The sequence below is a fragment of the Cornus florida genome, unplaced genomic scaffold, assembly GCF_030987335.1.
Source record: "Cornus florida cultivar Cherokee Brave unplaced genomic scaffold, ASM3098733v1 CherokeeBrave_3.0.0_Hap2_Chr10, whole genome shotgun sequence".
In the NCBI taxonomy this organism is placed as follows: domain Eukaryota; kingdom Viridiplantae; phylum Streptophyta; class Magnoliopsida; order Cornales; family Cornaceae; genus Cornus; species Cornus florida.
Window position 1 is genome coordinate 84,420,021 of NW_026775580.1, and position 14,708 is coordinate 84,434,728.

At 32.1% G+C, this 14,708-nt stretch overlaps 1 protein-coding gene across 9 annotated transcripts in view; it reads right to left on the reverse strand.

Moving 5' to 3' along the window:
• LOC132279506 (calcium-transporting ATPase 10, plasma membrane-type-like) overlaps nucleotides 1–5,821 on the reverse strand; it is a 60,327-nt gene extending 54,506 nt beyond the window's left edge. For all 9 annotated transcript variants that reach the window (XM_059781498.1, XM_059781496.1, XM_059781497.1 and 6 more), the window contains exon 1: nucleotides 5,600–5,821. The gene's annotated coding sequence lies outside the window, so the exon portion shown is untranslated. The remainder of the gene's footprint in view (nucleotides 1–5,599) is intronic.
• Between the last annotated feature and the right edge of the window lie 8,887 nt (nucleotides 5,822–14,708).

Consider the following 14,708-nt stretch of genomic DNA (forward strand, 5'->3'; position numbering starts at 1 on the left):
ACCTATTTGTAATTACTAAAGAACCTACTACCTATTGCAAATTTGAAATCCAACCTAGTTGGCTAAACCACAAGTTACAAAAAAAAATTATTGAAGTATTTCTTATACAGGTTCAACAACGAATGATATATATATATTTTTTTTTATTAAACAAATTATTTGTATTTATAGGGTTGGACTACTATATTATTAATATGAGTTAATTTCACTCAAACCTTCTGAGGTTAGGTCATTTTTCACCTAGCTAAGGATTTAGTTTTTAGTTTACACTCATATTTAAATTAGTGACTTAACATTTCACTTACATCCCAAATGTCAATTTTTTATGGGATTATAGTATTTTGAGTTGTTAAATGATTATGTTACCCTTTGACCTCATATTGGCTATTTTTGTGACTAAACTACCCTCAACACACCTTTCCTCTTCTTCCTCCTTTCAGACAACCATCCCAATTTAACCCACACGAAGCTGTCATCGAGTTCTTTGACTCGTAAGGACTCCATCTTCGACGGCGACCGAAGAACGGCATCGTCATAGAGGGATTTTGAGAGAGAGGGTTGGGAGGTTAATCGAAGAGATCGGGTGTTGGGTCTTGAGGTCGTCGTTGGTTAAGAGGCAAATCGGAGAGGGTTGGGAGGTCGGCGGTTGAGAGGTTTCTGAGATCAGATGGCTAATGAATTGGGGCCGATGAGGAAGCACAATGATGAATTGGGGCCAATGAACTGTCACCGCTCCATCACCGAGAAGAAGCACAGTGCCAGAAAGACCCATCCGGAATCTTCGCCGAAGAATTCATCGTTGCCATGACAAACCAATTTCAGATCAGAAATTCAGAATCGCCTTGTCTTCACCGCTGATGCTGCGTCGCCACGGAGTCCATTACAGTCGTGACTCGCAGGCGAAGAAGCAGAGAAACAGTATGGATCACAATTTGCAGAGAGTTGTGCGAGTCTCTGTCACTGATCCTGACGCCATGGACTCCTCTTGAGATCAACGTCGGCTTAGTTGGTGGTTGATAGGGTTGGGAGATCGGGTGTTGGTGTCGCTGCCGCTTACACCTCTTGAGATCAGCGTCGGCTGAGTTGGTGTCGCTGCCTCATCATCAATCCGGCCAACCTTGTTGGCTACCCGGCTCTGTTTTGTATGTGTGTATATATCTATATACATATTTGTGTGTAATTTTCTGTATATATCTATACATATATGAACTATTTCTTGTGTTGTTGATCTTGTGTGTATATTTATACATATATAAACTAATAAAGTTGTCTGCAAATAGATTGTTAGTAAATGATTTTTAATTTTTTTTCTCAAAACAACTGTATTAACATTGTTACACTTGTTAGAACAGTAGAGAAAATGGGAGAATAGAAAAATAGAGTAACTAAATAACAAGCGCAAAACAAAGTTCAAGCGAAACAATAATCAAAACAGCTTGGAATAGCAGTGAGGTAAAGAACTGTGTGCCTTATTGGGTATAATTGCAAAGGTTGAAGAGAATGAAGGCTTACATGAGTAGGATGAGGCAATGGTGGGTGTTTGTGCGTATGATGTCATTTGCTGGGTGTGAGATGTAGAGGGGTAGTTTTGTTTTTTAGAATTATATATATTTTTGTATTATATTATATTAAAAAAATTAAGAGTAAAAGAGTCAATTCACATATGTTAGAGTCCAAAAAGCAAATTGGGGTGTAAGTGAAAGTTAAAAACCAAATCTTCATCTAGGTGAAATATGACCTAAACTCAGAGGGTCTGAGTGAAATTAACCCTATTAATATCTCATGATACACAATAATTTCTCACAAATTACAATTCCTAAATCTAAGTTGAAACAATAATTGAGATATAAACTTGAAGGGATAGGTCTTCAACGACTCTTTAACATTTACAATTGTAAAGATTCGTACAAAACTATGGATATTGATTTCGATATCACATTCAATTCAACTCTAAAAATTCATAGCCATACTCAATATATGAATCATGATATGCATGAATGTGCATTTATAATCCTTCAGTTGTAGACACGCGTCACAAGCAGAAATAAAACTTAGTTATGAACCGAATTTAACCATCAATTTGGTTTAGTTCTAGTTTTGATTTTAGAAATAAAGAATTGATAGTTTAGAGTTCGGTTCTGATTTCAAATCCATTACTGTAAAGACAATACTTAGATACTCACCAGTGAGGATGTACACCATTTTGACCGGTGATATGGACCAATAATAAATGAGCACGTCTTTTTTTAATTACCAAATCTGATTTGGTAATTAACTATATATACCCCATTTTTATTTGGTAATTAAAAATAACGTGCTCATGTGTTATTGGTCTAAATTAATAATAACGTGCTCATGATGAGGACCTAAGTATTGTCGTTATTTTAATATTAATAATATAAAATATATGATTAAATACTCTGACAGCGCTCCAGGTTTGAATTTATTGCTCTCATATTAAAATAGTGTGCTCATGTGTTATATCACACCCTCTTCAGGTTTAGTTAAAATTTTATGTGGCACCCTTTTTTTCAAATTGATAAAATATAATATCTAAATTACCCTCCATGGTTGTTTCAAGTAACATTTATACCCCATGCGTATTGCAACTCAGCTTACGTGTCTACAGTTGCTCACCATATTAATTATTATTTTTTCACCTTATTATTATTTTTATTTTTTTATTTTGGATTTTAAGTCTCTCTCTCACGGACCTCTTTGCAACTAACCTCTGTGTAACACAACCGTCACCATCACCGGTGACGGATTCAATGGCGGAGAAGAAGAAGCGACGTCCAGACGACCACCAACCACCAATCACCCCCACCACAAATACCACCACCGCCACATCTATCACACCTCAACCGCCACAACCACTACCCCATCACCATCATCATAAAACCTATATTTTCAATTTATCAACAAAAAAAAAATGCAAACCCAGATTTTTTCCCTAATTTCAGAAAACGGCGGTGCCGGCGATCCAGGTGTCTTTTCCGGCGCTCTTCCAAAACCAAATTCCACACCCAAGCATGCCATGAGACTGAAATTAGAGTTTTGAACTAAAAAATTACGGTTTCAGCATAACCCGCCGTCCCGCTGTCCTGCATCACAACTCTGATTGGGTCAGCTGCGTCCAATTTAGCCCCAATACGCTCCAACCAACCATCATTTCCACCTCCTTGCTCGTTGCTGGTGAGTCTATCTGAGCTCTCTTTAAAGACCAAGTTGTTTGATCTCAACAGGGACTGAACGTCCACCAGGTCGCTCCGACGACATGGTTCTTCCATTACCGGCGACCTCCTTCGTCGCCTCCTCTCAACCTAGCGTCGAAACATCCATGGCAGTGACCACACAGCCCATTCCGTCACGTAGAGCAACCTGTTTCTCCTCTTTTACCGGTGACTAATACGCCGTGATTGAGAATTTTATTTTTTACTTTTTTTTTTGGTTTTGGTTTTGGCAGTAGGCCTAAATTAATTAAGGGTAATATTGTTATTTCAAGTTTTACCAGTATAGGTCAGTAATGACATAAGCACGAGAGTTAATAAAGTTAAACGTATAATAGTAAAATTATTTTTTAATATTATTTATAGAGGGTGTGAAAGTAAAAATAATTGTAGTGTAATATGAGAATAATAAATTCAAACATGAAAATATGTCAGAGCATTTAAGTCTAAAAAAAAAAAGACAAGATTACACAATTTATATATCTTAACAACCACAGAGTTTATATTATAATTATAAAAATTGTATGCTTATATTCTAATACTAGTGATGTTTATTAGCAAGGTACGACTCAATAACTTTAATTCAATGCTATATACTCTAATATTTCTACTTTGATTTTGGCATTCTATGTCATCTTTCTACTTTTAAGGTATTACTAGACTACTGTTAGCCAATTCGGCCCTGTAACAATTATCAAGGCTTGGGGGACACGTCACACCTTTAATAATAGTGCATTATTACATTATTTTTTTAGGAAGTTCTAAAGTGATAGTTCAGAACTGAATCAAACTAGTCTTTTAAGATTCTTTTAAGATTCGATTTGGTTTAGGGGTTCAATAGAATTGTTTCCAATTTGTTTACAAATGTTTTGATAGATTCAGTTTCTTTTGTTCTCTATAAAATTCTTCTTTTTGGTTGAGAGAGCTTGGAATGTAGGTAGGCACCTCAGAAAAGAAAATTCTAATTTTTCTTCTTCTTCTTTCTATAAACAAGAATATCTTATCTCTATACTTGAATCAAGTTATAGGAAAAGTCATCCGGTTTGCAGAATGTGCATAAATTTGATAGAAGCAGGTTGACATAACACTCAATTTCAGCTTTCCGAACTTTCCATTCTAGCACAAACACCTCGTTTATGCTTACAAAATAACTAAAGCAAGAGACAAACGAGGAAAACTAGTTATAACAGGAAGTAAAAGACGGAAAGGACGACCGAAATAACATGAGATGAAATTATTAAAAATAATTTTAAAAAAATTAAACATGTTGGTGAAATGGCATGTTATAGAAGAAATTGGAAAGAGAGAGTTCATGTTGCAGATCCATTCATTTGAGTTTGTAAGAATGATGATGATCACAAGGACACAGAACTAAGAAAATATTATCAATTTGTGAAATGCAAAAAAAAAGGTTTAAGAACTTGGAAACTTTCTTTCAATTACAATAAATATAGTTTGTCCCTCAACCTCAGCCTGAAAAGTTAGGTACGTCGAGAAAATACTACTCAAGTTAATTCTTAGTAAAAACTTAGTTTTACGTAGAAAAGACAAGTAGTTAATTCTTAGTAAAAACTTAGTTTTGAATAGAAAAAACAAATGATAAAAATAACAATTGATACGGAATATTCGACTAGATAAGAATTCCAAGTGATATGGAGACTCAAAAGGTATAGATAAGGTGACCATCTCATAAGTTAATTAAATGATAAGATTTAATTTATTCAAATGTTGCACTAAAGATACATTAACTAATTCCTTCTCTCTCGGAAGGAAATGCAGAAACAACAACTTCAACTTTCTATAAAAGTGAGGCCCGTCAACATAAAAATGTATGTCAAAAATCCCATATAAAAAAGCTTGATCGGAGATTGAATTATGAAGTACTAACTTGACCGTCGAAGTGCACCGGCCGGCACCACGCCGGTCATCACTTTTTTTGTCTTGCAAGAATAACTCTCAGCTCTGGATCGTGCAGATTTTTTGCATCAACAACAAGACTAATAATAATAAGAAGAAGAAGGCTGCTGCTTTGTATTTTAATATTTATAATTCATTTTAAAAAAAAATGAGAATGTTGGATTTATCTTTTTTGTTTTTCATTTTTCACTCTTTAGCTCCACCAACGAAATTGAGCCTTTTAACACAAGTTGTGAAATATATCTAGAGAAAAGTCAAATTTCTAGGAATCAAATATAGGATGTGAAGTGAATGACACAAATTGTGATCTTAAAATAAAGTTGTATTCGTTTTTGACAAATATAGAAGATAAAGTAAATGTGAAAACACAAGGAAGTTGCCAAAGAATTAAACAAGAATATAATCGGATATATTTCACTTTTAATAGAAGATAATGCACAGATTATGCTTACCTTGTTGACAAAGCAGTCGGCAACCAGATTCACCAGTATATATAACTTTCGATCAGCTGCAAGCAGCTATTTGCAACTATCCAATACTTGACTAATTACCCTTTTCCACCGCCCTCGAGAGAATATATATATATATATGTTTTGCTCCAAGTAGTGTAAGAGAGGAGGAGATCTAATTGATATCGTACAAGAATGAAGGATCATTCGAAGGAGACATTCTTGTACAAGAGCAAAGGAAAACACAACGAAAGTGACGCAAGCTTACAAAGTGTCACGTCACTTATTTATCAAAATAACACAAGTTCATGAGGCAGAGTAGAATTAATAATATCATTTACTTATCAAAGTATCATAGACCACATGATAGAGTATGAATAAAATTAAAAAGTAAATATGGTAATGGTAAAGTGTGCATCGCGTGATACTGCAGATAAAATTATGCTGAAGAGATATTTTTTGCTTCGTTTAGAATAGATAGAAGATGGAAATTTAGATAAAAAGTAAATTCATAAATTAGATGGAATTTAGTGGGAGGTATAAATTGAAGAGATATCAAATTTGGAATATATATATTAAAAAAAAAAAAATCTAATTAAAGTAAAAAGAAATAAATCTGCTAATTGATTTAGATACCTGAAAATAATTTTTTAATTTTAAATAATTTTAAAATAGAAAATAAAAAGTCCTAAAATTTGCTTTTTTAACATTATCATCAAAATTATTTTCAAAAACTGAGTAATATTAAAGAATGTCCATACCTATCGATCTTTTATAGTTATGTAAGAAAGAAAAAAATCCATAAAATTAAGATTGTGTTCTTATAGGTTATAACTGAATAACAGACCCTATACTTCTTTATTCTTCTCTGCTCACCATTTGATATGAACGCAAAAAGTAATCTCATCTTTAATTGATTCGAGTGGTGGGGTGTCTATGATCACACTGAAGCCGTGAAATCTAAGCAAATATAATATATATGTTGTCGCCAAACACTTGAGACATCTGATCATAAATAATTAAGCATAATTGTTCTTTAATTAGTAGCTTCTTGTATGGTGAGGTATCAAAACGAAACTTCGAGGAAAGTTCATTATTTCGTTGTTTAATGGAGAATGAAACTTCAAGGAAAGGAGGATTGATATAACAGTTGTCAGTCTTTGTTATGATGGAGAGAGGATGCCTTACTGATACTAGAAAACGAATAGGGTGGGGGCCAAAGAAGCTCTTATAATTTGAAACTATATATTTACTAAATTGGTCACACACACACACACACAAATATAGGGTGTGGACTTGTTTATTTATTTAATTAAAGGACTAAAGTATAAATACAAAGAACAGTAAGAAAAACAAAAGATTTTAATCACAATAGTCATCATTCAATTATTTCATTTCTTGATATATATATATATATATATATATATATATATAGCTGTGTATTAGAGTTGCTTCCAAGCAATGTTGTTTCTAATGAGTTAAACTTTGGGATATTCAAACACTTTTGCCAAAATAATTTAATTAATTAGTGTTAGGACCAGTTTCAAGAGGTGTCTATACAATTAGAACTGATCTACGCAAATATAAGTTTCAATAATTTCTTAGTCTCAGCGTAACATGTGCTCAACTTTATGAGTTTAATTTCGGTTGAGGCGGTTTACTTGCCCAATTGATAGTTAGATCAGGGTGTTCAACGAGTTGGTCAAAGTTTATTCATTTGATTTGCACTATTAGTTACAGTAGTTTTTTTCTTCTTCTTCTTCACCAGCTCGGCCATAATTGATCACATGCACTCACATGGTTTGATCGTGAGAGGATAGCACTGCCAAACTCTTTCTTCACGTCACGACTTATGATGCCAACACCCACCTAACATGGACCACGCATTATAGCTTGGCTAGCTACCTTGATTGGTGGTTATCAGCAAGTACATAAGTGGTCATCTCCCTTTCAAATCCCACTTGGGCTAGGACCGGCTCAATATAATTAAAGGTCTTGGGCGAGAAATATAAAAGTGATATTTTAATATCTTTATATATATATATATATATATATATAATTTAATTAATTTTTCTTGTCACATAATTAATTTTAGAGTTATCCAACTTATACTTAATGAAAATGAGAAAAAATATGTCAAAAAAAAAAAAAAAATTATGAAAAGTTTTACAAATTACAGAGAAAAAAAAAAAAACATGAATGTGGAGCTGAGAGAGAGGTTTAAAAAAAAAAAAAAAAAAAAAGAAAGAAGTGTAAGATAAAGATAGAAATCTTTTGGCCCATATTAAATCTCTATTGGTTAGGGTTTATAATCAATACAAATAAAATTTTTAAGGAGGTTATAATATAAGGAAATTAAAAAAAAAAAATTTTTGAGGCCTTTCTATTGGACAGAGTTTAATAACAAGAAGGAAATAATATTTTTAGGAAGATTATAATATAAACAAATAAAAAATTTTGAAAGTTAAAATATAAAAAAATACAAATTTTGGGCTCTTTATATTGGCTGGAGTGGTAATAGTAAGGAAATAAAAATTTTAAGAATGATATAGATAAAAAAAATTAATAATAAAAAAAAAAAAAATTGAGGCCGACTTGGCCCTTAGACAAACGCCTAAGTAGCCTAAGGGTCCAGCCGCCCCTCCTTGGGCCACGTACATCTATATGTATATACATTATATATACACACACAAACACACATAGATATATAATTTACTTTACAGCCTGTTGATAATTCATTTGATCTATGGGTCATATAGTGTTCCAGTACTACGTACCAACAGGCAACAATAATATCCCTACCACGTTCAACAGCTAAAGAGAGGGAAAAAGAAGAAAAAAAAAAAAAGGCGCCATTCCGTAATTTATAGACATGGAATGGCAAACCTAATTATATATAGCTTATGATTTGTTGGTATAGAGATGGAAGAAGACCGCGACAAAATGACTGTAAATTTGGCATCATAACATTGATTTTGATCGATCTCCATCTGTCTCTTACTTGCAATTGCAAAAACACTTGTCATATAAGTAGAGTAATATGTAATAAAAGTGTAAAAGGTTGAAGGTTTGTTTTTTGATTTAAAAACTTAAGTTGTTGGGTAAAAGTGGACCATTCATTTTTCATCAGATTTATCTTGGATTGATATAAAAACCTAGCTCTAGTGTTGAATGTTGGTTTTTAAGCTCAAACTTGTTCCAAACCCTTGACGCACTTTCAGTACAAGAGTTTACTTACATGCAGTACATGCACGCACTTGCACTCTAGACTTTATGAATTTTCCAGGAAAATGGCAAAAAAGGACGAAAAAGATAAAGAAGAAAGAGCTGTTTTTGGTGAGCATTATCCACCACAAACTGAGTCCTCCCCGTCGGCCACGGCAGTGAGTGAGTTGGTTTGGGAAATTAACAGATAAATCAAATCAAATTTATCTCCCTGGAACCACGTTTTAGAATGAAACTGACTAATTTCGAAGAAATAAAATCATAAAAATATGAAAAATATAGTTATTGTACTGCTATTCTATATATATTGGAATTGTAGTACTAAAAAAAAAAAAAAAAAAAGATTTGAGAAGATTTTTCTTTTTCACCTAAAATATTTTCTTTATTTTTGCTGTTTGGATGTTTAACAAAGGTGTAGATCGAAATTGAGATCTAGTCCATAGACATGTAAAATAACTTACCAAAAATTTATGAATAAGTTATTTTTGTTAAGCTGTAATATATATTTTTTTTAATAAATATTTTATGATAATCAAATACTAAAAAAATAAATAAATATTTTTTAAAAAATATTTTACATCTAAAACCAACAAAAAATTCATAACTAAAATGTTATTGACATTATAATTAATTATAATATAAGCACGCTCAACCACCCTTATCATGTGGACTGGCGCAAGTACTTTCCTCTACATGGTGTGAGGAAATCTCATTGGAAGTTGCGTCTGTTGAAAGAAAATGTCTGTAGAAATAGTTAGCGATCGAGCAGATGGAGCCCACTGTCTGCTACAAATACGACAATGATTTTCTTTGCAATTTCTGGGTTGACCAATGTCGGAGTTGCAACGACTCCAGGAAAGGGTGATACGCAAATAAAAATAAATAAATATATTTTTTAGTTTTGGCGAACTTTTGTAACCTCAGTGGCCCATGGCCATGGGCTATTTTTGGCATTCCGTTTTGGGCTTGTACATTGTATTATTTTATGGCATGATTCGGCTTTTTCAATGTGTTCCAACTTCACTGATTGAATTATAGTTACTGAAAAGTGAAAGGACTATAGGATTTCTAAGCCCTATTGTTTTGGGCCTGAAGCTTCGCGTAGGCCCATGGCAACTAATTGGTTCATTAAGGGTTTGGATTTGGTAAGCTGGGATGCAGCCCGATCTGAATAAGCAATTATATAGCTTGCACTTTCCTTCCTCCTTTTTTGTTTTTTTTTAGGGTAAAGTGCATAAAACTCCCCTAATGAAGAGAGAAAAGATGGGTTGGGAATATTGGTTTTATATTAATAGTTTATAAGGGTAGGTTCATCATTTTAAAATTATAGCCGTGGCATGTGATCATCCTGCGCCTATTTAGCCGGAGAAATCAAAGAGAACCTCACCGGTGGATGCTTTTTGCAAAACTTTTAATAGGTCAAGGATTAACTAAAAAAATAGAAGTTCGCCTTTGGGGGGGGGGGGGGGGGGGGGGGTTTGGAGAATGAGAATATAGTTCCAAAGGGGTTTTATGCACTTTACCCTTTTTTATAATAATAAAAATAACAGCAATAAAATCTTTTGTTAAAAATTGTTAGGAGCTCATTTGTTGCAATAATAGACCTCTGTAATTACCAATTTACCACCATTCCAGATGCCCAGTGGCCGAATTATTTGGGAGATTAATCGACGTATATTCATTTTGTCAATAATTAGTTAGCTTCGTCTCTATATTCTCGATTGTTTGTGCTATGTTTATACTTGCCATCGACAAGAATGTATCACCATGGACGTGGTTGGAATCTTGTTGGGTAGTCGAACGAGTCCCGCATTAATTAGTGAAGAAGAAAATTTCAGACTTATATGAGGCAATGATCACTCCACCTAATAGGTTAACTTTTCGGGTTGGATGCCCTAACCCAACAACTGTTATAAGAGAGCTTCGTCGGGCAGTGGAACAAGTCCCACGTCAATTGATAAAGAAGAAAATCTAGGATTTATATGGGGTAAGGACCACTCCATCTAATTGGATAACCTTTAAAAATAGATACCCCAACCCAACATTTTATTTATATACTGAATTATATTATATGTCGAAGTAATGGCTTCAATGAACCACCCTTTAAAATTTGTGAATTAGAATTGATGTCTCATGTTGCTTTGGAGAGGCCTAAATTAATGTTCTTTAGAAGTTTCCTAAGTTGAGCCCTTGACACTATAAGGTGCACTCCTCTTGTCTGTTCTATTGTTTTGAATATGTTTGCAGTACCTGTTGTCCATGAAATTCTTTTATGTTCAAATCTTACTGCTTGTTATTGCATTTTTTGTTATGGAAGTGGGATCCACAACATTAGGTATTAGATAATGCTATCAAGTATTGAGGCATGAATTATATATATAATTATATATATATATATATATATATATATGTGCATCAGACCTTGCGTCAGCCAAACCTTGGAAATTGTGTCGCCTGTAATGATTCACTACTTACCTTTGCGTGAGGAGAAAGTGTTTACATTAGCTCCCATAGGAAGCTGGATTGTAACCTATATATCTCTACTTAATGTTGTTCTTGATGATGTAGTTCAGAAAATATATTAATAACATATATTTTGCTCCTTTTATATTTTTTCTATTGTCTCTTTACATTAATCTATATACATATATATTTATAATATGTTATGAGCACGAGCCCTAATCATCTGAGATTTGAACAAGAAACTTTATCTCTCTCTTTCTATCTTAACTCAATATATCTCTTTTGTGATGTTAATTTTGATAGATTATTGGGTTTGCTTGTTTTACTGAAGAAAATTATATTTCTGACTCCAAAAGGTAAAATAATCTTATCTATTTATTATTATTCATTAATTAATTTATCCACCTAAGTGATATATATGTACTCACACTATGATCGATTTTATCGCCTTTATTATTTAATGGTCTACTAACTATAGTCGGTTTTATCGCTTTTATTATTTAATGATCTACTAAATATGATCAGTTTTATCACCTTTATTATTTAATGATTTATTCATTTGGCTGGTCTTACTGCCTATTTAAAATTGTCTGATTGGTTTTACCCGCATTGTTTTTAATGATTCGTGTGGTCTCAATAAATTTTATATATATATATATATTATTTGATCAATTATAGTTGTGTGGGTTTTGGTATCAAATACATGTTTGAAGTGTTAACAGATTACTTATATAATATAGTAAAAAAAAAAAAAAAAACTAAGCATATAATGCATGTGTATATGCATATAATGATCTACTTGTCTTGAGCACTGTGGACAAATCCATATATTATTGTTGTCACTTTTATTAAAGCAACCATTAAATAATTAGTAATCTTGACAGCTACTCCCACCGTGCCTAAATAGAAGTCCATGTTTAGAAATTGGAATTTTTAAAGGGACATGCAATTAATGCATTGTTCCCTTTTAAAATTACCAAATTATCTTTTTTAATTTAAATATATATAGTTACAAAGTTTGAAATTTTTTAAAAAGAGAAAGGACAATGATGGAAATATAATAAAAATATGCTTTGAATTTTCAAAGAGGACAACTAATTTGGGACATGTAAAAAGAAAAAAATGAACTACTATTTAGGGACGGAGGGAGTAATATTTTATCCTACTAGTGGATGGTTTCATTTTGATTAGTGCTCACTAAACAGCTCTAATTTCCCCTTACTGCTATAGGTTTTAAAATAGTACTCATGACAAGGTAAAAGTTATTGCCTCTTTTAAATTTGATGTCTTGGTGGAATTTGTAGCCACAACAATTAAAATAAATTTAATTGACACACGATACTAATCATCATCTTTAATTTTGCTTTCCTGTAATAGCTTTTACATAATGTAATTTTTATTTAGATTGTATTAAAATAAATAAATAAATAAATAAAAAGGTGGAAGGTGCTCAAGGCACAAAAAGGTTGAACCATGAATATATATATTTTTTAATACAAATTTTGAACACTATAATCATAAAATAATGATTGTGGTGCTACAATAATTTCATAGTGATTGTCCTTTATGTATTACTAAATTGGACAATGAATATATGTTCTTTTAATGACTCTAAATGTTTTTGTTGAACTATACAAAACTTGAATTTGTTGTTATTCAAAAATTATTTGTTAACGATTCTTGAACAGATATTGTCATTCGAGAATTATTTGTCATGGATTCTTGGACAGATTCATTTTTTTAAATATAAAAAAAGGACATCAAGTGTCCCTGAAGGACCATACAAAAGTAATGATTTTCCTTTGCCACTATATCAATGAGAAATCAAAATTGAATACCTCACGATGAGAGACCCACTTATTTTGTGGCAAAATTTGAAAAAAGAGATATGATCATCTAAAGTATCGTGATCATCCCAAAAGTTCAATATGCAAGAAATGCAACTGCGGTTGCAAGATTATGCAATTGTTGGCAAATACGGCCTTATTTATAATCAGTTATATTGAGATAATGTGGAAAAATAATTACTCATAAGTATATGTTGAAAGGAACATCATTCACTTATCACGCCGAGTGCGTAAATTTATGAAATATTTGATGTGGAGGCAAATATTATTGAAAGGCATATATTAATAAAAAGATACTTCACTTTTCACACCGAGAATATAGATTGATGAAATCTTTTATGAAAAAAGAAGATATATATTGAACAAATGATACTCCACTAAATACGCTAAGTGTGTAGATTTATGAAATATTTAAAGTTGATATCATGTCTATTTATGTCAGAACAAAATAAATAGCTTTTATTGAGAAATTTTTAGTCCGATCGGATCGAAAACGATCCCTAAAGCGAATACAGACTCATTTTGCAATCATGGATGTGGTCGTGGGTATAATCATGGTAGAATTAACTACCAACACCATGGAGGTTATAATTCGAATTTCACATTGCATCCCTAAAGGTGGGACCAAAATAATATGAAACAAGCAAAGGGAAAATTTTTGCCTCAACCCCTACGGCACATGTTGCTTGTTATCAATGCAAAATTGATCAATGTGTCGATGATAAATTTGATCAATGTGAAGTTACTTATTATCAGTGTAACATCGAAGAGAAAAAGGTTACACAATATGCTTTTAAGCATTTATCTGATTCTTACCGTATGCTTCAAAGCATTTAACTGATCTTTACTAAGTCACAATCCAAGAAAATGAGACAATGATAGAATTAAGTTTTATATGATGCATGTGAACATTTCAGCTTTTATGAGGTGAACTAATCTTTTAATTAGCAATATACACACATCTTATTTATACTTCCTTTTATCATCTATGTTATTAATCATGTTTTATTTTACATGTCAAAGTTTATTTTAAGTTATCAAAATATGAAGTTTGCATATTTAAGTAGGCAGGGACCTGACCTATAACTAAAGGTAAGGATATATGTGTTGTGGACAGTAACACCATCACACACAATCCTTTGTTATCGAAATTATTTTTCCCAATAGGATGAAGATAATGTGGAATATATCTGTCTCACTTCCATTACCTAATATAAAAAATATATACTAGAAAAATTTTATTATCTTATTGGTATTGTTATACCACCAAAAACATGTTTGCTTATTTTATACACACAGTATTTCATTTGCTAAAATTATTCTCTTATTTGTTTATGAAATAAGTTAAAATCCTAATATGCGATGTCGTTATAGCACGATGTGCTGATTATCATTTGAATAAGAATGTTATCCCACCTCGAAGGGGAGAAAATGTAAGTTCATAAATGCAAAATGATATTACTGGAATGTTTTGAAATTATCTATATGAACAAGAAGTTCAAAGTAAAATATGATACAAAGAAAGTAATAATATCATATGTGCAAACTAAAAAACAATGCCACCATGAGTTGACATC